This window comes from Nicotiana sylvestris, chromosome 8, assembly GCF_000393655.2.
Source record: "Nicotiana sylvestris chromosome 8, ASM39365v2, whole genome shotgun sequence".
NCBI classification, from domain to species: Eukaryota; Viridiplantae; Streptophyta; class Magnoliopsida; order Solanales; family Solanaceae; genus Nicotiana; species Nicotiana sylvestris.
This window is the reverse complement of record NC_091064.1, coordinates 72,637,825-72,661,052: the sequence shown is the minus strand read 5'-3', so window position 1 is coordinate 72,661,052 and position 23,228 is coordinate 72,637,825. Positions and strand designations below refer to the sequence as shown.

The 23,228-nt window shown below is 38.2% G+C and overlaps 1 long non-coding RNA gene across 1 annotated transcript; it reads left to right on the top strand.

Annotated features, from left to right (window-relative positions):
* The first annotated feature begins 4,867 nt into the window (after window positions 1-4,867).
* LOC104240710 (uncharacterized) lies at window positions 4,868-13,149 on the top strand. Its single transcript, XR_714516.1, has 2 exons — window positions 4,868-6,776; window positions 12,775-13,149. It is a non-coding gene; the product is annotated as an uncharacterized lncRNA (long non-coding RNA).
* Window positions 13,150-23,228: the final 10,079 nt, after the last annotated feature.

Sequence of the window (23,228 nt, the reverse complement as noted above, 5' to 3'; positions counted from 1 at the left end):
TAATTGGAAAAACGCTCCTTTCTTGGCTAGCCGGGAAGGAATCTTGGTGGTTTATTTTGCTGTCATTTCTGTTGTCCGGGTTATTTCAAGGTTGTAATCCGGATATTGTCTTATGACTCAAACCCTTCTATACTTTTATTTTTCCTGGTTCGTTTAGTCGTAGTAACTCATTTAGTATTGTCTAGGTTTGTTCCAGGGTTGTAACCCCAGTTTAGTTTGCTTGTTTTGTTGTTCGAACCGTTTCACCATCTGTCTAATGCAATATTCTGTCTTCTGTTATTTCTAGTCATTTTTTTTGTTTAGTTCTCTTCTCCTTTATAGTTCTTTTCATGCTAGCTCTAGTGACATGACACGCACGCATAATTCTAGGCCTGATCTCAAAAGTTAGTTTAATCATGAAGCAATGAAACAATTTTGAAGATGATAGGGACACTTGAGGGAAATAAATACAGATTTAGACATTTTGAGATCATTTAAAGTCCGAACTATGTGAAACTGGGGCAAATAATTTGTGAAGTTAATAGGATGACAAGAATTCGTTAAAGGAGAGTGCATCCCAGACAATTTGAAGCGAGCAGTTTTGAGTTCAAGTGTACCTCAAGTAACAAGATAAAGCCAATGGAGTTTGCTCTGAACTGACGGAGGGTATCCATTGTGAAGAATAAATTACCCAATGAGAGTTTTGTACTTGACAAGGCGCTAAAGAAAAGTGGAAGGCATATTAGTGATATCAATGTCGAAGCGGTAAAAAAAATATTGTGCATGATCTTTTTTTTCATTCTCAAATTGAACGTGTTGTACTTGGCTTTTTCATGAGCGTAAGTGGCGAGATCTGTCCAAAGGTAGATGGGAGGCCAAACACCACGGTACGTGCTGTGTGGCCTATTTTCTTTGAAAGGTACTTTCTTTTATATATATTAACTCCGTCACCGCAGGTATTGGAGAATTTTCTAAGATGAGACTGTGCCCCCTCGGAGAGGAGGAAGGATCGTCGGCTTCGGGGCCGAGGAATGGTAACAAATGGAAGGAATCTCTAAATGACGAAGATGCTCATAGCAAGGCGAGCCCTGCTCAGAGGCTCAAAGGAGATGTATCGGCAGAGCTTGCAGCACCTGAGGCTTCTAGCCTCGGACAAATGGCTCCTCCTTTGCCGTCGTCTTCTTTTCCCATCAAAGGTACTTCAAGGGATACAGGTGTTGTGCCATCGTCCTCATATCCTGTTGGAGTACTTCGAGGTATACAGGTTTTTTGCCATCATTTTCACCCCCAGTGAAGGTACTTCGAGGGATGTTCGAGACCAGGGGCCGCCTAAATCAAGCAGGGTCTCGAGCGACCATGTCCCCACCGAGATTAGTTCAACTGGGTCTAGTGAGACCAGGCAAGTAGATGTATGCTCAACTTTTGAGGAGGCTCAATGGCTTTGTTCTGTGGTGAGATTTGGTTGACCTTGTTGGTTTTTTGATTTTACATTTTTGTTTTCTCATTGAGCTTCTTTTTCATAGGTCTTTGACAAGCTCAAGTCTGAGCTGCTCCACTGTGAAGCCAGGTTGAGGAAAGCCTTGGATGGGGAGAAATCCCTCAGGCTTCTTTGTGATAAAAAAGGAAAAGAGTTGAGGCACCTTCGGTACGAGGCAAATCGAAGCATGAACTACGAAAGCCACTTCGAGAAACAGGTAACCTTTGCTCCGAGGGAATGCATGCTTCTTCTTCTACCCTTAGAGATTAATATTTTGATACATCAGTTGCATAGCAAGATAGAGGATCTAGAACGCCTTTGGGGCGAGGTTGGCCAGGCCAAGTATGAGTGTAACGAGCTGAGGGCTCAGATAGATGCCCATATTTCAGCCAAGAAGAATGCTTGGTCCAAGGCTTCTTCCCTTGAGGTACAGCTCCGAAACGCCCGTGAAAATAGCTCGGTCCAGACGAGCAGGATTGCGAGGCTCGAGTCCAACCTTTTGGAGATGAAGGCCGAGGTTTTGGAGCAAAATGGTAATTACAATTATATTTGATTTTGTGGTTCTAAAAATACATGATTTATATTAATGCTAGTTGTTAGGCAGTAGATGTGAAGTGTGAGACTAGAAAATAAGATAAGAGCTTGAAGATAGTATATCATGCAAACCTAGTGGCTGTGAATCGGGGCCTCGAGCAAGACTATACGGGGCCTCGGGGTCGAGCTAAGCACTAGGCTGTGGACGATCGATAGGGACTAACAGTTCTAAGAGATTTGATGAGGGCTTTTTATGATCAATGATGAGTAATGAATGAAGAACAATTAATGAAACATATTAAATGTAAGTAATAAATCAAATGAAAGACAATGAAGAATGTTTTAGTTAGATAGCAGAGAATATTCTTGTATTCAATATCATGTGTGCAAAAAATAGCAAGGGTCCCCTTTATATAGGAGAGGGAATCCCAACATAGTACATATGCATTTATTACAAAGATATGCGGTTGGTACAACCATTTAATGCCATGGTACGGGCTTTCACTAGCCTAACAGGCTTGGTCAGCTTTAATCACATGCCTTAGGAATCTCCCACTCGTTCATCATAGCTGCCGATTTGCTTTGCCCCGATGTAGAGCATCGGGAACCTCGGGGTTGAGCCCCGAACTATGCCTCGGTCCTCCTAACAATGGGCTATGGAATGTTGTAATGATCATGAAATCGGACTCTCCAATTTTAGCCGTATACAACAGAGTTATCCAGACTTACATGTCGAGTCTTTTACTCCATGTTTCTTTCATGTCTATTATTTACTAGTTTTCATTCCTTACATACTCGGTACATTAATTGTACTGACATCCCTTTTGCCCGGAGACGCTGCATTTCATGCCTGCATGTCCCGATAGACAGGTTGAGAGTCCTCCAAGTAGGCTATAAGCTCAACGTAAGATGTTGTTGCACTCCATTTGCTCTGGAGTTGCTTATTTAGTTAGTATGATATAGACATGTATCGATTGGTATGTCGGGGCCCTGTCTCGGTCTTATGACGTATATGTACTCTTAGAGGATTGTAGACATATGTCATGTATATGAAAGATTATTTCGTCTTATCGGCCTATGTTCAGTGTATGAGTGATTATTTTTGGCCTTATAGGCCCGTACGTCATATGTATAAGTCAGTATATTAGGTTGGGTCATTTTATGTCGAGTGTTCTCTCATATTTTATTCTTGTTACCTCATACGGCCCTTCTGGCCCATTTACCCATTTGATGTAATGAGAAAGATACATTACGTTGGTATTCGGTTGAGTAAAAGGCACTGGGTGCCCGTCGCGGCGCATCGATTTGGGTCATGACACAATTGCAACAACACGTAACAGCGGATCAAAGTAGGGGAAAATCCGTATGATATTCTTCCGAAAGATTGCACCGTACTCCCTTAAAATTATAAAATCTCACGTTGCTAAAATACAATCTCGTATGAATTGTTGAAGAAACTCACGTTGCCATTCAAATTCATATGATATTTCTCTTTGAATTTGAGAAGTCTTTTTTCCTTACTTTGTAGAGATATCCATATTTCCATAAATGACTCTATTCATATAAATATTAGAGGTGCCTATATTCTTGAATTCTCATGTGTCTTATTATTACATTTTCTATTCACGGGTCTCAGAAAATACGTAAGTTGAAAAAGTTTACTTCATGATATTATTCAAAGACATAATAGTCGTCTGACATTCCGAGAGATTTTATTGACGTACTTTTCATGCATTGAATTCATTTACATGTACATTGATCCATGACCAGATGGCGTTATATACACGTATATATGTATATTATATGAATGTGGGATATAGGAAAAGATTACGGCGTTATATACGCACCACCACCTGATCAACTGGTATACGTTGATGTTTTTGCCCATAGTGGCCGAGATGATATGATGGGATGCCCTCAAAGGCTAATGATGTTATGAACAAATGTACCTATACATGACATGACATTCATATGCATATGCATGACACTATAAGTATTTCATGATTTATAAATTTATCCAGACTTACAGGTTGAGTCATTTACTCCATGTTTCTTCCATGTCTTTTATATACTTATTTATGTGCCTTAAATACTCGGTACATTATTCGTACTAACGTCGTTTTATTGGGGACATTGCATTCATGCCTGCAGGTATAGACAATCAGTTTGACGAGCCCTCATAGTAGATGAGGTTAGCATTCAACGAAGGATCGATAAGACTCCACCTCATTCGGAGTGCAACCGAGTCTATGAGTTATCGTGTCAAAATTTTGCTATAGAATTATAGGTAGGCCGGTACCCCGTCGCATTTGATGTCAAATACTCTTAGTGGCTTTGTAGACTGAGGGTCATTTTGTGTAGTATGTCAGAGGCCATGATGGCCCATATGTATTCATGTTTTAAGAAAGATGGTTTATTGATACAGTGCTTTCCCACTTGTAGTTATACATTACGAGTTGTGGCCATGTTGGCCCAGTTACCAATGACAGTACAATAAGAAAGATATGTTATGTTGGTACTCGGTTGAGTAAGGCACTAGGTGCTCGTCGTGGCCCTTCGGTTGGGGTCGTGACATAGGTAATCTTCAATTTTGACTACATTGAATAAAATGTGAGTAGTCTTCAATATTGACTATGTTAAATAAAGTATAGGTAGTCTTCAATAATGATTACATTAAAAAAATTGTGAGTAATCTTCAATATTGACTACATTGAAGAAAGTGATAGTGCTCTTTATGCACCTAGAGATTTACCAACTTTTCTTTACCATCCCCATCTATAATACTATATAAAGGGGTACATTGTTACTTCATTTTACCAAAGATTGAAGATTAATATGTATATTAGTAGCCTTTGGCTTTGTAGAGACCTTGTAAGATTCTCTTTTCCCTTTATGTTTTACCTTGGACCATTACTTGGATGTCTTCAATTGTAAGATTCCTTATTTGAGTTCCGTCCCTCATATTCTTCTTCTTATATATGTATGATTCAGTGCTTCAAGTTTCAAATACATGAGATTGTGTTCTTTTTATTTCGAGAATCAAATATTCCCTATTCTTCTTTCTTCAAGATCTTCTTCCTTGCTTCCTTTAATATTTAAAAAGGATTCAAGCTTCATTAACTTTGATTTTTGTTCATCTATTTCAAAATTCCTTATTCTATCTTTCTATCTCTCTACTTAATGTCTTTCGTTGTCTGTGTTGTTATCACACGAGTCATGAGCAGGCCGAGTCTTGCGGAGATATTTGTACTTATATTTGATAGGATACATGACAATAGGAAAGTTCCATTTCTTCACTCCTTATTGTGCAATTTATTTTGTCCCGAGTTTAAATCTCTCCCTTCTATTCTCTCATGAATAGTGAGAATGCGTGGCAGCAGTGGAAGTGGGTGATGAAGATCCAATACCTCGAGCCAAAGCTGGGAGAGGTAGGGCCCAAGTTAGGGGTAAAGCACCCATTGGAGCTCGGGGGCATCCGAAAGCTGTGTTAATGGACCCGCCAGTTGATATATAGGCTGATTTGATTGATGATGAGATTAAGGTACCGGACCCAGCTCAGGTCCAGAGGGGTTTATTGTTGCCTCGGCATTTCCGGAGGCTATAGCCAGGATATGGAGTGTTATTGATATCGTAATCTAGGCTGGAGGGTTTCTGGTGGCCCCGACGACTTCTAATGCTAGAGGGGGAGTTCAGACCTTGGCCACTCACTCTTCGAAGAAAATTTTAGCAATGTTCCAGACAGTTGGAGAGTTTCCAGTTGGTGGTGTTTAGCCCATTCCAGTGGCACAACCAAAGATTAGTCCTGCCTTGTTTGCCGATAAGCAAAAGAGGTTGGAAGGGTTTCAGCATTTATATCCTCCTCATTTTGATGGTGAGCCGTCAAAGGATGCTTAAGATTTTCTAGAACGACGCCATCAGATGTTACATAAATTGGGCTCACTACTTTTTAGTTTTGAGGACCATCCAGGAGGTGGTGGCAGTCTTATATGCAAGGAAGACTAGCAGGGTCACTACCCCCCACTTGGATTTTTCTCATATCTCTTCTTAGAGAAGTATACTCCCCTCACCAAGAGGGAGGAGTTATGTAGTTTGAGTAGCTCTGTCAGGGAGCTATGTCAGTGTTAGGGTACGAGATGAGATTCACCGAGTCGTATGGCTAAGCAGCATTTCTGATTCTTACCGAGTTAAAGAAGGTGAGAAGAATTATTGAGGGGCTTAATCTTTGTATTAGGCTTGGTTTGTCCAAGGATGCAGAGCTAGGACATCATTTCATCGGGCAGTTGAGATAGCATGGAGGATTGAGCATTTTCTATACAGGGAAGAGAGGAGTGTGAGGTCAAGAGGTCTCGCAGGGATGGTAGGTTCAGTGGTACCTCACCCAGGAAAGATGCCATCATGGGAGAGGTCATACTGGTAGACCAGCTCATTTAGCACAGAAGCGTGCTCGCTGCGCTCCAATTCAGCCATTGTTCAGTGCACTCCCAATGCAGAGTTCCTACCATGCTCTTCCCTTCTGGTGTTTTTCTGGTGGATATTCAGGCCGTCAAAGGCAGGCACAAAGTCAGCTGCTTGTTCAGCTGTTAGTTGCTTTGGGTGTTGGTAGTTTGCGCATATCATGGAGGATTGTCCCAAGCGTGTTAGAGATGTAGTGCAGCAGAGCTCTCAGGTTATGGATCCTACACCAGTTGCTATGCCACTTGCCCAGCAACTAAAGGTGGAGGTTCAGCGCATCGTTATGCTTTAAGCGATAGACCTGGGGCAATGGCCTCTGATGCGGTTATCTCAGGTACTATTTCAATTTGTTAGATGTTTCTATGTTCTTGGAATCTGGGATCTTCATAATTCTATGTGTTATCATGTCTGTATCTTGTTTTGGTATGTCTTGCGCGTCTCGGGCTGGTCCTATATATGTATCTGTAACAGTTGAGAATTCTATTATTGTGAATCGGGTCTATTGGTCATTGTTCTTACTATATGTGAATGTGACAATATGGTTAATCTTCTATTATAGATATTGAGTGGATAAAGGAAATTCAAATTCTTGAGGAATTGTTGAGGACTTAGGTAGTTGATTGTGGAGTTCGTGTAGACAAAATATAGGAATTATCAAGTTTTAGTTTGAACTACTTAAGTATCTACTGATGTTTCAATTGTGGAGAATTGAGTTGGCATTGGATCTTGCTGAAAACTTAGATTATTCTACACCAGCGTTGGTATGACTATGCAGAGATAGAGAAGTAAAAAGGAGTATGTTTTGAAGTCGTCAGAGTTCTCTTCAGACTGAGTGTTTTGATTTAAGGTACTATCACTTGTGAGAGGGAAAAAATATCAGGCCTTGTGTTATTTCAGTAATATGCTTCTTGTAAGGATCGTCGTGCAGGTTTTGACTGAATAAAATGTGTCCTAGTAGGAATCAAGAGGTGTCTTCAAAAGGGAAGTCTGGAGTTTCATGGACGAATTTGAGTGCGGGAGTGCTTTGGTTTGGTCGCTTAGAAAGGTTCAATTTTGATGGTTCAATCTTCTAGGAGATATCTTTAGGGAGATAGAGGTGGTCTTCACTACGATTTCGACATTGCCATTACTTATAGAATCACATAATGCGTGGTGTGTTTATAATTTATTTTGCAAGTATAGCTAAGTTGTGTGCTTCTTAGGTAATGGAATGCCTTCGGAAGGCTTTGACTAGGTGTTTTAGGGGTGGGGTGTTTTGTAATTAGTCAAATTGAGAGACTTATTGATTGACATGAAGAGGTTTATGGAAGTGTTCTTCTAGGGTTGATTGTGTATAGATTCATAGTGTTTTGGTGGATGATTCAGAGTTCAGCAGTGTGAGGATTCTGTTATTCTTTAGGTTAAGAGGTTCTAATTCTAGAGGTAAAACATCATTGGGTAGGGTAATGAGAGTGTATTAATGATTGAAAGGTTGAACTGGCGAATTCAGCATAGGTGATCTTGGGAGGTTAGTACATGATGGAATATATGGTCAGTAATATGGGGGATGGATAGGTTATTCTAGGGTATAGGGGAATGTATCATACAGAGGTCTTGGATAGGGAAGTGTGGTAAAGGGGTAGTGGGAGTTTCTCCTTTGTGCTTGTGACAATGATCATGTTCAGTAAAGGCTTCAGGAGTTGGCAAATTTTAGTACTTGACGCTTTTGGATTCCACGAGGTTAGAGACATCATGTGTGACTTGTTTAGGTGAAGGACCGTGAGAAAAACGCTATCGGTGTGTTTCTTGTTAATTTAGTCGATAATGGGTTGTATCCACATCTGTGATTGAGGTTCATGGTTGGGATATTCCTGGAATGTCCATGAGTTAAAGATAAAGCAATGGAAGGCTTATGATTTATCTCATAAGAATTGTTGTTGGCTTTGAGCTGGCTACTATCGGCCTATTCAGATCGTGTGCCCTATACCGAGTCAGAATTGCTTATATAGGCAAGATATGATATAGATATATCATTTGGAAATTCTAGTCATTAGAGATATTTTGGTTTAGTAGGTTCAATAAAAGTGGAATTCTTCAAAACGTTGAGGCATTTGTATAAAATGCTTTTGGGGCATAGATTGAGTTGGGTTGGTTGCTTGTATATTGATAGAACAAATATTCTGATCAGGGTTTTAGATGTTCGGTGATCGTTGAGGAAGAATGTCATAAGCTCAAGAAGTTATTATGTTCCATTACTTTTCTTCAAATTCATTGTATTTGAGCAGATATTGAGATAAGGCATAACCATTCTATTTTGGGACTTGTACAGAAGTTGATGTCAATTGTTGGTTGAGTAGTTTGTAATTGATGATACTAAGCTAGTAGGCTCGAAATTTCTGAAATTGGACTTGAATGCGAATAGCTTTCGATGAAAATGCTTTCAGATGGCTTAGATCAAGTAATGGCTACTATCAGGTGTGAGAAATTCATGAATTATCACTATGGACATTAGTTAGGAGTTTCTATAGGTTTCTTTTGTCACTATGTGCGTTGTAAAGATTTAGAAGAAAGATATATTGAGTTATGCCATTTTTGTCGGTGCGGGGTTGGCACGAGCAGTTATTGCAGTACATAGAATATTATTATGATTATAAGATTTATGGAATGTACAAGTGGTTGCAATCGGTTGGTTAATATATGTCATGATATTGTTTATCAAGATTGTAATGATGAAAATATATGAGAATTTGACATATGAAGATTCCAAGTGTTAAAGATGAATTAATGGATTTGTAAGCTTGGGTTGATGAAGAAATTCCTAGAAGAGTTATCCTAATGGTATTAGCCGTGTGAAGTAGTGTATGATGAGTTACTTGGTTATTCGACAGCTTTGGAAGGACTCCTAACATGTTCGAGGACGAATGTAATGATCTAATCGATTGTTTTGAGTTTTAACACCTCGTTTCCCTGATTGAGATATTCCCTAGGTGCATTTCGTGGTTTATGACTTGAGTACATAGTTAGAATGCATTCCGTGAGGTTTGGAATTGATTTGGAACAATTAGTTCCTATTTGGAAGCTTCAAGTTGTTATAGTTGACCGAGGTTTGACTTTTGGTTAAACGGACTCGAAATTAATTTTTAATGGTTCCGCTAGGTTGGTATGATGATTTTGGACTTGGGCATATATTCAGATTTAAATTTGGACGACGACATTCCTAGAAGATTTTTGACTCCACTTGTCAGAAGTTGGCAATTTGAAGAATTTGAGAGTTCTTAAGTTTGACCGATAGTTTTCTATGATGTTATAGGACCCCTATTCCTGTTCTGCGACATAATATAGATTCATGTTATTGAGTGTAACTTGTGTGCAAATCTTGGTTGTGATCCGGAATGTCTAAGTATGATTCAAAGGCGTTCGATGAAGTTGGAAGCTGAAAGGCAAGAAATTTGGTTTGATCTTTGATTATCGGTTTTGATGTTATTATTTGTATTTCGAGTCATTAAATAAGTTTTCATGAGGTTTATGAACTTTTAGAATTATTAGACGGGTACCTAAAGGTCTTGGGTGAGTTTCGAGGTGGTTTCGGGCGATTTTGAGAAGTATAACTGCTGCAGTTTTTTTGTTGTATAGCAGTAATTCGCAATCGTTGAGTTGTGTCTTGTGATCGCGGAGAAGGAGCTAGTATGGGCAAAGATTTTCTATTCCCGATTGCGTAGAGCTTGTCCACGATTGCATACAAAGGGAGTTTCGGTAAACTTCATGACCGTGGGGTAATTAGGTGTGATTGTGTAAGGGTGAGGCAGGTAAGACAGCAGCCTCCGCGGTCGCATAGGACTGTGCTGCAATCATGGTACACTCTGCCATTGTTGGTCTTCGCGATCGCATAGGATGGAGCAGCAATCGCGATTCAATGAGACTTGGCAATACTTATGAGGCTAAAAATCAAGAATTGGTCATTTTATCCCGTTTTGAAGCCCTGGCTTCAGGTAAGACGATTTTGAGCAGATTTTCACCCATAGTTCAAGTGGTAAGTAACCTCAACTCACCTTTGAATTATTATCCTAGTTATTTATGGATTTGAGCTATAAATCAAGAGATTAAAAGAGGGAAAATGTGAGTTTTGGAGAAATGTTTGAGAAGTGATATTTTGAGGTTTAGATCATGAAATCGAAGTCACATTTGAGAGAAAATTATATATTTGGACTTGTGGTGTTATGAGTAATCATAATCTTCAATTTATTTCGAATTTCGAGCGTGTGGGCCTGAGGTTGAATTTTTTAAAATGAGTAAATATTGAACCTTTTAAGTATGAGTTGATTCCTAAAGCTTATAATGACTTATGTGAACATCATTTGACTAGATACAAGTCATTTGGTGGTAGATTGTAATTTGTTAGGAAATTGGAAGGCAAGATGTGCATTAAGGTGCGGAAATACTAGAATTTCAAGGGCTAGAGTAAAGTATCAATTTCTGAACCATTTAATATGGTCCATATCTAAACACTATTGCACCAAGGAGTGGCTTGGTCACTGGTTTGGCATCTGTGATCAAGTTCTTTCACTCTCCCATAAGATTGAATGTTTTGATGTAAGTGGATGAAACCTCTCTCCAACTAGGTCAAAATAAATACTGATGGAAGTCGGAATGAGGAAGGGGTTATGGGGGCTAGAGGTATTATTAGAGACTCTGAAGGCAATTTGATCTTGGCTTTTGCATATAGCATGGGAAGGGGCAGTAGCAATTTGGTGGAGGCAAAGGCAGCATGGATGGGGTGAAGTGGTGTATTTCACGAGGTTTCCAAAATATCGTCCTTGAATGTGACTCTACGTTAGTAATCAATATGATTAAAGGGAACGCAAGCTTAGCATGGCAAATGCATGATATAATTTTGGATACTAAACAACTACTTCAACATGTGAAATTTGAGATCCAACATTGTTTATGTGAGGCTAATCAAGTAGCATATGCTCTTGCTAAATGGGGCATTGAAGAGAATGAATCCATTTCCTCAATCCTAGAGATCTGCCCAGGTGTGACGCATGACGCAGGACCCTATTTGATGGACAAGGATCAAATGGCTTCAATAAGGCATAAGCAAAGGAGGAACATGTTGTCATAAGTTTTTTGTTTTTGGCACTAGTTTGTCTTCGATAAATTGGATGTACAAGGGTACTAATCTTGTATAGGATCATAGGAGTGTTTATAACATAGATTGTGGATCTTTGTACTTGTATACAACCTTGGTTATTATTACAGGGGGTTCTTTTTAACAGAGGCTAGGTTGATGCCCTCCTCTGTTATGCTGCAATTTTTTGGTGAGCAATATAAGGACTACGCCTCCTAATCACTACCAAAAACCGGAATTATTGCGGCGGTTAAATAACGGCGGTTCAAAGAAACAGCCACAATATTTATCATAATACGGCGACGTTCCAGACGCCATTAGTGCGTAATTGTTAAACCAACATTTTTTTTGCAATTACGGCAGTTCTAAACCGCCACTAATTAGACGAAATTTTTAATAATTCTTTTCCGCTAATATTTAATGTTATTATTCAGTAACATTATTAAAAATATTAGCATTAAATTTAATGATAACGTAAATATCATTCAAACACCTAAAGCTCCCTAAACAGACACACCTTCTCTCTCTAGACTCTACACCGTCTCTCTCGTTCTCTCTAAACAAGCGATTCCCCAAATTAAATCACTGTAATATAAGAGGTTTAAGGAGATTACAATGATGTAAGACGGTCATATCCGTTAACGATTCTCCCAAATCCTTTAGCTTTTATGTAAGGAGATCAGACTTCAACTCGTTTAAGGTAATGTGTTTGAATTCGTCTATAAATAGCCCTTTTCTGATAAATACTCACTTCAATACGTCTCCGGTTTCAAGTCGTTCGTGTAATTCCTTCCAAAATGCCGTTAATTTCACTGATTTAATGCGTGCATGTGTGTGTATTGGATGGATATCAGTTTAAACCACTGATTTTAGCTGTGAATTTCACTAATTTAGGTTTTGATTTCGCTGTTTTAGCCATTGATTTCATTGATTTTAGGCGTGCATCTGTGTGTATTGGACGAAGATCAGTTTAAATCACTGATTTTAGTTGTCGATTCACTGCTTAAGCCCATCAATTTCACCGTTTGGCAATCAATTTTATTGATTCGGCTGTCGATTTCACTGTTTTAGCTGTCAATTTCTGCTAATAGTTTTTTTTCCGTTTATTTTTGTGTCAAGTTTTGTTACTTTTCTATTCAATTAAGTTTGTGTTTGTTTAAATTTTGACATTTTTTATTTTTTTTTCTGCTAATATTAACCTAAATATCATTTATTGCCTTGATAGGTAGCTAAGGAATCTAAAACAGCTGGTAAAACTATTGGGATCGACATCAACAAAATTATATTTGATAGGAATAGCTCTTGTCAGTTAACTTTATCCTTTCTTTTGAGCAGATGTAATATATTCTGAATTCATAATTGTTGAAAATCAAAGCTTATTGATTCTTTTATTCCTTGCTACACTTGATTGTCATGAGCTTAGAGGACAGGGCCGATATGTTTTTGCATTGTTTTTCAGTTATACCATGCTCAGTGCTCAATCTCCCCGTGAGTTTCAGCTGCCAACACATAAGAACAGAATAAATAGTAGAAAAATCTTATGTGTGATATACTTTGAACAGTTATCTAGTGTAACATATGTTATTAAACTTCTCCTCTAGTTTTCACTCGTCTGTTGAGTTGGTTTTGACATATCAATTGTATTTATATGTATGGTTGTATGAAGTACAGAATGGGCAAAATCCTAGTTGAATCATAAAACATTTAAAATGTTCACAACAAATTTCTGGTTGATAAGTTTCAGGTTCAGGAATGATAAAATCTGCATACTCTAGTCTTTGAATGTTTCAAGCATTCTCGAACAATAAGAGGTTTTTAGTGCTAACAGTTATCACCTGGATTGGAAAGTATTCCAACCCGCCTGACTTTTCTAAGATATGCTTTTCATTTTATTTGGTTTGAATTCTATAAAACTGGTGAAAGAGGATAGACTTGGTGTTCATTTAAGATGTCCTCCAATTTTGGCGGAGGATATTGTAGACATGTGATTTTTGACCCTCCCCAATATTTTTTATATTTTAGCTTGTTAATATTTAATTTAGGCCTAATATCGCTATTTCAATTAATTTTGACTCTTTTACTTTATTTTATTTCAAGAAAATGAAAATTACAAAAAAAATTTATTAATGTTTTGTAGTCATTTTTAATCTTGAAAAATACCAAAAATAGTTTCGTTTTAATGGTCAGTCTTATTTTAACAGTTATTTTACTTAAGTAGGACTAATTAATAAATGAGATCGTATTTTAATCTCGTTCGCGAGGAAATAGTAAAACTTGGGCTTGAGCAACTCATCTTTAGGCCTAATTTTTGGACCTAGTCTATAATTACCAAGCCCATAATTCCTACGCCCATACTCCTAACTTAATCCCTACCCCTATATAATAGTACATAATCCTTACATAGACCTACACCTAAAAAATCCTGTTGAATCCGTTGTTTTCCAGAAGATTGGATTAAAAACGAAAATCTAAAAGAGGGCGCTAACAAAAAGAAAGGAAAGGGCGACCAAAAGCTGACAGCCGCAATTGAGGATTGGGAGTCTGACTCCCATCTTCTTCTTCCTTAAGAACAGAACGCTTCAGCAAACATTCCTTCTTCTCTGTTCCTCCAAAAATCCAACGAAAAACCTCCATTTTCACCATGTAAAAGCTCCAAAAGAACTCAGCCTTCCTCCACTATTGAAGCAACCTTCAAACTCCACCAAAAACTAATCAAAACTAACTCCAAAACACCTGAAATAGCAGCTGAATATCTGCTCAAATCCATCCTCAAAGCAGTCCTTAACTTCACCCAAAACCACTAAAAAAGCAGAAAAAATGCAGTCCTTTTCGCACACAAGCAGTAGCATCGAGAGTTGAGTCGAGGTCGCCGAACAGCTTCTGCATGAGGTCCAAACAAGGTTTTTCCTTTTGCAATTCTGGTCTTAAATCAATTTTAGGCCTAAGCTCTGTCGTCGGATCTCTAGTGTGAGTCAAAATCGATCGCTGTATGAGTTTTGCCGGAGGCTTGGTTCAATGAAAAATCGTTGTTTCAGTTGAGGTTCATTCTTTTTTACTGTTTCGCTCCTAATAAATTTTTATTGTCAGTTGTCTTCTGATTTTTGTTGTTTTGTCCTATTAATTGTTGTGTTAGTGTTTTTTTGAATGTTGCATTGTTTTCTTTGTTTGGAAATTTAAATACGTTGGCTCTATCCCATTTTTGTGATTTATTTGGATTATAATTGTATGGGTGTAGAAGATAAAATTGTTCCATTAAATGGGTTGTGATTTTATGTAATAAAAAAATGGGATAAACCAATTACGTAATTGTTTTCTGACGTTTGCTTGATTTGTTGTTTTGGAGCATTTGTTAATTTACTCATTTGAAAATTGGTCCTCTGTTTAGTCCTATAGAACTTAGAAAATGAAATTAGATTGGTCTATTGATTCTATTTGTGAATTTGATTCAAGTCCAGTAAGCCTTTTCTTTAAATAACATTTTTGGCTTATTTTCCATTTTATAAGTTAGCTCACTCCTTCCACAACTTCGTATCTGTAATCTTTTGGCCTAACAATGAACCCCAAATATGGTAAGAATTATCAATCGTAGTTGCTTTAGGCGCGCTATTTTAAATTAATTTCCTTAAATTCGGATGTGCATTTCATGTGATCCAACTCCAATTTTCAACAACGTTAGATAAAATGTGTTGCGGATCGCGGGTGCATTTCATGTGGCGCGGTTCAAGGTGTGTTTAAATAACGTTGAATCTTCCTAAAAATAATTAAAAGCGGTTTAACAAAGTTAAAATATATCATAGGTTAAAAGATGTATTAAAATCAGATAATAGGCCAATTATAATAGTTTAAGCGACTATGCTAGAACCACGGAATCCGGGAATGCCTAACACCTTCTCCCGGGTTAACAGAATTCCTTACTTAGAATTTCTGGTTCGCAGACTTCAAAAGAAAAGTCGAATTTCCTCGATTTGGGTTTTAAAATAAACCGGTGACTTGGAACACCAATTAAACTATTCCAAGTGGCGACTCTGAGAAATTAAATAAAATAATCCCATTTCAAATAATGTCACTTAAATTGGAAAAACTCCCTTATACGCCCTTCCGGGGTAGTGAAAAGGAGGTGTGACAACTCTGACGACTCTGCTAGGGACAAGAACCCAGAACGTCTGGTTCATGGTTCAGAATTCGAGCTTAGAATAACTGTTATAGTTGGCTTTTATTTATTATCTGATTTTTATATGTTTGTTCCTAATGTGCTAAATGTTGCTTTTTACCGCTTTGATATTGTTGGACTACATATAAATTGTTGCGAAACCCTCCTCTCTCTGAATCTTTTAAATCATTTGGGAAGTGTGCACTTCGTGTGACTTCTCTTCTGTTAGAGTCATCCCAATTTTAGAACGAGGTTCGGATAAGTTGCAAAGCTGGTGAAGCTTCTGTATTCCCGGTACGCTGCCCCCCTCGACTCGAGTTGTCCGCTCGGGTAAGCCAGGTCTAGAACAAATAAACCTAGGTTTTTATGCCTAGAATAACATAGCCTCATGCCGGATCCCTAGTAGGAACGCTTGTTTGCATCATGTGCATTTGACTTTGGGGACTCAACACAGGTATTGGGTCCGTCTAGGACAGGTGTACCCAAAATAACAGACCATCTTGATGCATCCTATGTGCTACATGTTGCATTTCTTCAAGGGTAAAATGGTCATTTGGCGGACCAATGATAGTTGAGGGCAAATGGAAAAAAAGGAAAAAATGAGAAAGAAAAGAGGTTGAAGTATAAAAATGAAGCAAGTGGGGTCCAGTTATAATTTTCTTGCACACTTTTTCAAAAAAAAAACTAAAAATTGAAAATGAAAAAATCCAAAAAAAAAGAGTTTGCATTTTCCCCGTCATTTTTTAAAAGAAAAGGAAAAAAAAAAAGAAAAGAAAATCCAAAAAGATGTTTACATGTTTCATCATTTTTTTTTTCAAAACAAAAGACAAAAATCCAATTTGCCCGAACTACGCATACCTGATTCTCGTCTTTTGGGGCATGATACGTAGGCAACCTACATATGGTCCGGTCTTCCTAGTAAATCTTAGGTTCTTGGCTTTGCGGGGTCTTAGCCAAATTTTGCACTTCTAGCCACCTTTTGGCTAAATAAGTCATTTTGCAAAAATAGCCTCAATCATGTCTTGCATGTATCCAGTAGCGAGTGTTATTGTCTCACATAACGTTGGTTTAAAGTTTTCTCATACAGGTGTGGATCTACTTACCGGAGTTTGAGCATGACAAACACCCCGAGACCATCCAGTCAGGATCATTCAGGAGTTGCTTAAGGGGATTTTTCTTTTTGTGCTTTGAGTCTATTTTTCTTTTTATGTTTTCTTTTACCTTCTAATTTTGTACAGTAATGTCGAGTCTTTTGTTATTGTATTTACTATTTTCGTATTGAAAAAGTGTGTTATAAATCAAAGAACCAAGAAGAAATTTTGTGTTTTCACATTCCCGTTATAAGTTTCTTTAGAATACTAATTCTAGAAATGAAAAAAAAAATTCCTTTGAGCTGGTTTTTCCTTTAGGCAATTAATATCAAAATAAAAAATGCTTTTATATTTCCTTTAGTATATTAAGACTAAAAATTCAAAAATAAAAGAGAGAATTTCCTTTTAGTACCTTTTTAAAAAGTTTTCTTTAAGGTATTAATCTCAAAAATCCAAAAAGATTTCTCTTTTGAGGTTCTTTTTTGGGAAATTAATGAAAAATGAAAAAATTCTTTTATTTTCCCAGGAACTTTAGGACATTGTGCATAGAAAAAAAACATACTTTATCTTTATCTTTAAAGTTTCTTTCTTAGGTAATCAAAAACCGAAATCCAAAAAAGTATTTTTTATTTTGTTCATTTCTCATTTCGAAGTCTTTCTTCAGGGATATCAAATGAAAATTCAAAATATTTTTCTTTGGTTTATTGTTTGGACTTCATTTTAGAAAAAAAAAAGAATCAAAAAATATTTTTCTCTTGTAGGATTTTTCCTTAATAATTTCCCATAGAGTGTTTGTTTCAAAAAAAAAAAAATATATGCTAAGCTTGAGTTTAGGATATGTTATTTAACATTGAGTCTAGAAAATTCAAAAAAAAAAGATTTGCTTCTTTTATTTCTCTTTTCTCATCAGAGTAGTCATTAAGGTAAAAAGAAAAGAAAAAGAAAAAAAAAGAGAACGTCAGTTTGTTTCCTTTATTCCTGATCTTCCTGAACTACGCAAAGATCTGATTCATGCGGGGTAATGATACGTAGGCAACCTACATAGGGTTCGATCGAATCATTTTTTTAAAAGAAAAAGAGAAAAAAAGGGAGAAGAAAAAAAAGATGGTGAAATTATAGGACATGAGAAATGAGAGGAAAGAAAAGAGTGATAATTAGAAAAAAAGAGAGGAAGGAAAATGAGCAAGCCAAGAAGTGCTAAAAAAGAAAGAAAAGGGAAGATTGAAATGAACAAAATCGGGATGATGCCAAGTGACCTTGTGACCCTTGATGTCATTCTAAAACCGTTAATTGTTGCTAAGTGAATTACATGCAATGTGATATTTTTAGCTGTTAAATTCCCTAATGCTAACAGGATGACCCCATTTTGTTCCTTTTGTTATCTTCACTGAGCAGAAGGGTGGTTGGTTTGTGATTTTTAAGTAACTCATCCATACAACACAAGGTCAAAGAGCAAGGTAGTCATGGCTAGCAAAGACTTGGACACAGGGGTTGTTGATCCGTTTAAGGGAATGGTTGAATCAGAATCTGAGTTGAAAGAAGAGGTCTTAAGGTTGAAAAGACAGATGGCCGAAATATACCAAGCTTGGATTAGTGGGCGTCCTCCACCATCAGTCCCCAATGCCCAACACTATGCTCCAGAACCAATTTTCAAGGTCTCGGGTCCATACTCTCACGCTCCTTATTTTGAGTTTCCCGATAAGACTACAAATCTTGCTAAGACAGTGGAGCAAGATGAGATATCCAGAAAGCTGAAAGGGTTTAAGATGCCAAAGTTTAATTTGTATGATGGGCGGGGAGATCCAGTATCCCACCTGAGGGGTTATTGCAGTGAAATGAGAAATATTGGCGGGAAAGATGAGCTGCTGATGGCGTATTTCAGTGAGAGCCTGACTAGGGCAGCTTTGGAATGGCATACTCGTCAAGATGTCGGTAAGTGGCATACATGGGATGACATGGTTCAAGATTTTGTGCGACACTTTTAGAACAATAGAGACAGTGTCCCAGACAGCTCCTCCCTATCTCAGATGGAAAAGAAACCCAAGGAAAGTTTTAGGGAATTTTGGTTCAGATGGAACGAACAAGATGCTCGGGATAGTCCTCCCATTGATAGAAAAGATGTTACTGAGCCCCGCCAACGACACGATCCAGTGGGCATTCCTGCTAGACGCTTTAAGCCTCAATACCAACCCCATGAATATCCCCGCATAATCCACCCAATGTTATCCTCCAAACAATGTCCGGCCATCTGTCCAACCACTGGGTCACTCCAAAAGGCGAGCACCGCAGAATCCCCACCAGCCTCCACAAAATTTCCAAGTGCCCTATAACCCACATTCAAGCCAAAGATGTAGAAGGGAACAAAGGCTGAAAGATAATTTTACACCAATAGGAGGGTCCTATGCAAGTTTGTTTGAGAGATTAAAGCATTACGACATGATTGCACCTATGTTACATCTCGGGGGAATGAGATCATCTTGACGTTAACGTACTTACGATATTTATAACAAGCGAAAATAAGTTTTATGAAGGATAAATGGGTACACAGATTAAAAAAAACGAGTTTCATTGAAAGTGGACAATTTGGAATAAAATATGGGTCGAACGACAATACCCGATAATTATGAACTAGTACCATACAAGGTACCATATGATCACTGTAGTATAATATATAAAGTATATATGAAGTATTTTAAAAATAAATAGAATTTTAAGTAATTTGTGGTAATTTTTAAATTATGCAGGTAATTGATTAATTATCGGGTAACAGGACATTACCCAGTTAACTAATAAGTGGATAAAAAAATTAATAAATTATCTCACCCCACCCCACGTGGCAAGAAGCCGCAAGATTTGAAAAATGACTAAGTATACTACTTTGCCAAATGGCTAACTATGAAGATGACAAGATATGACTTACATTTAAGTCTTTATCTTAAGACTTAGTAACCAAATTCAATAGAAAGAAACACATATTCTGTCAAACCAAAGACATTAGGAACAAACAGAAACCTTAGTATGGAAATTACACACGTTCTCTCTTTGGTTTAAAACAAAAGACAATAGGAACAAAAGCTTTAGTCCTTCCAAGCCAAAATAAACATGATTCATTCCAAAAAATTCAAGGAACCAGAAGAATTTCATCCATGAATTTTTAAAGAAGCAGGGGCAAGTTTCGCTCAGTCAACGAAGGTTTTCCAACAGAGTATTATACGGAGTTTTTCCTACTCCAGGTATGTTAAGGCTAAGCTTTTCCTTCATTTTGGTATGATATCATAATTACACAAGTTTGATAACGAGGCATAAGGAAAAATTCATATCCCGGAGTTTACGTATATTTTGCTAGTCTCGCAAATTACATATATTTTTCTAGTTTTGTAAGTTACCATATTCTTCTTATCGGGACTGCGTATTCAGTTGGGTATTTTCTTCTTCCGGACAAAAGAGCAGAGAGTTTACATAGGTACAGTATTAAAAGTATTTTCATTACCATCGAGCTATAATCAATGGACTGGCCCCTATTGGGCAACCTCTGATTAGATGGTAAGTTATATACCGATCCAACTGTGGCCGAGAACCTATGAGCGAGCCCAGTTGGTCGAGATACAGAGCCTAGTATGGCCGAGCGCTTATGAGCGAGCCTACTACGGCAGAGCAGATATATATGTATACCGAGCCTTATAGGGCCGGACAACTATTTTACTCACTATATTGAGAGAATTGAGTTAGTATCAGCAGATGAGCATATCTTCAGATTTTCTTTGACTCCCAGTTGTTTTCAGTTATTATATTATCAGTTTAGTTTCAGCTTTTAGTTATTTTGTTGCCTTACATACTCAGTACCATTTTCGTACTGACGCCCTATTTCACGGGGCTTGCGTTTCATGCCCGCATGTGCAAGTAGGCGAGCTGAAGGTCCCCCTTCTTAGGATCCCTGATCAGCGAGAGTTGGCGTGCTCCATTTGATCCGGAGCTACTTTTGATGTTGGTACAATACGTTTATATATGTATATATGTATGACGTGGCTCAGTCCCGTCTTTGTACAGTTGTGTTCTATTAGAGGTCTGTGGACAGTATACCTAGTTGGGTTGTATGTGGCCTTGTCGACTTTCAGTTTTGGATGTATAGTTGTCTATAGTAGCCTTGCTGGCTCTCCCACTATATTCTGCATGTATACGTACATATGCCTTATTGGCAGGTTTCCTTCACGCATGTCAATTTCGTAATGCAGTAGACGTTATACAGGTTCATATCCTAGACGCATGTTTAGGGGTGTTTGACAGGTAGGACTCAGTCACCCGTCGCGGCCCATCGGTTTGGGTCGTGACAAAAGTGGTATCAGAGCAGTTCTGTCCTAGGGTTGTCTACAGACCGTGTCTAGTAGAGTCTTGTTTATGGGTGTGTCATGCACCACACTTATAAACATGAGGCTATAGGACATGTAGGATATTATCCTCTCTTCTTATCTTAGATCGTGCAATATGAGCATTCGTGTTCCTAACAATGTGTTACATTTTTAGAGATGCCTCCAAAGTCTATAGCCGCTAGCATGGGTCAGAAGGTTACGACGGTGTTAGAAAGAGAGATAAGTTATACTATGGATTCAGACCCATCAGAGATCATGGGTTCTATAGAGGAGGATCCATCCGAGAATCCATATGAGTCATCCGTTCGAGTTGTTTCGACCACTTCAGTAGTAGATGGGGTGAGAGGAGTTCCAACCTCACCAATGCCCTTATTTTCACAGCCCATTGATCAGAGTATGAGGGGAGTAGTGCATGGATTGGCACAGCCGGGATTCCCTTAGGCTCAGAACTATGTCAAGGTATTTGAGGACACCAGCTCTTCTGAGGTTTCGGATAGTCCACAGTCTTGGGAGTCCGTCAATCAAGGTTTGTCAGTGTATGTTATGGGATACGTAGAGGAAGAAGATAGTCGTCGGGCAAAGAGGAGGAAGGTAACTAATAAGGACTAAAGATTCCACTTCGAAGTGTGTTCGATCGAGGTTCTTATATAGGACGAGGCAAGGACCCTCTACTATATACTTCCTCCAAGTGTCAGTTTTTGGTTGGAGAGTTCCACCTCTTCTTGGAATATTACCAAGTCAGGGTTTTAAATGTGTTTGGTTGTTTTATGAGGATGTAGGGAGCCCCATCCCAACTTGTATATATTATGGTTATACCTACTTAGAGGTTTTGCAGACAGTATCATGTATATAGTTTTGCGTGTGATATGCCTACGGCTTAGTCGACCCCTATGTATATAAACCTTCCTCTAAATTGGTTATGCGAGTTAAGTCTTAATATTGTTACTTATATATATGGATGTTGCCGTAATGGCCCGTGATAGACTTGATAATAAACAAAGATAAGGTACGTGGTGTTCGGTTGGGTAGGACTCGATATTATAATGGGTATGGATTGGTTGGCCTTTTGTTATGTTAACATCAAGTGTAGGTCAAAGATGGTTTAATTTCAATCCCTAGGAGAGCCTGTTTTAGAATGGGAAGGTAATACGACATCACCAAGAGGTAAAATTATCTCCTATCTCAAGGCAAGAAAGATAATCAGAAAGGACTATATTTATCACTAAGTTCGGGTTTGGGATATGGAAGTGGAGTTACCAACCATTCAGTCCATCCCTGTGGTGAATGAGTCTCCTGATGTTTTCCCCGATGAGCTTCCGGCTCTTCGGCCAGAGCAAGAAATTGAGTTTGCCATTGACCTACTACCAGATACTCATCCAATATCTATTCCCCCTATAAAATGGCCCTCGCAGAGCTGAACGAGTTAAAGGAACAACTAAAGGCTTGCTTGAATAGGGTTTTATCAGACCTAGTACGTCACCATGGGGAACACCTGTGTTGTTTGTAAGAAAGAAAGATGGTTCCTTACAAATGTGTATTGATTATAGGCAACTGAATAAGGTGACGATTAAGAATAAGTACCCGCGCCCGAGAATTGATGATCTATCTAATCAGTTACAAGGTGCCAAGTATTTTTCAAAGATAGACTTGAGGTCTGGAAACCATCAGGTAAAGGTTAAGGATGAAGATATCCCGAAGACTGCATTCAGGACTAGATATAGGCACTTTGAGTTTCGGTTTATGTCGTTTGGTCTGACCAATGGCCCAGCAGTATTCATGGATTTGATGAACCGTGTGTTCAGGCCTTTTTTTAGATCTGTTCGTAATTGTAATTATTGACAATATATTGGTATATTCTCGTTCAGAGGCTGAGCATGCAGATCATCTGCGTACTGTGCTCAGAGTTCTACAAGAAGGGAAGTGTTGTATGCAAAATTTTCTAAGTATGAACTCTGGTTGAACTCTGTAGCTTTCCTTGGGCATATTATTTCGGATAAAGACATCCGAATGGATAGACAAGAGACTGAGGCAGTGAAGACTTCGCCTAGACCCACAACACCGATGAAGGTTC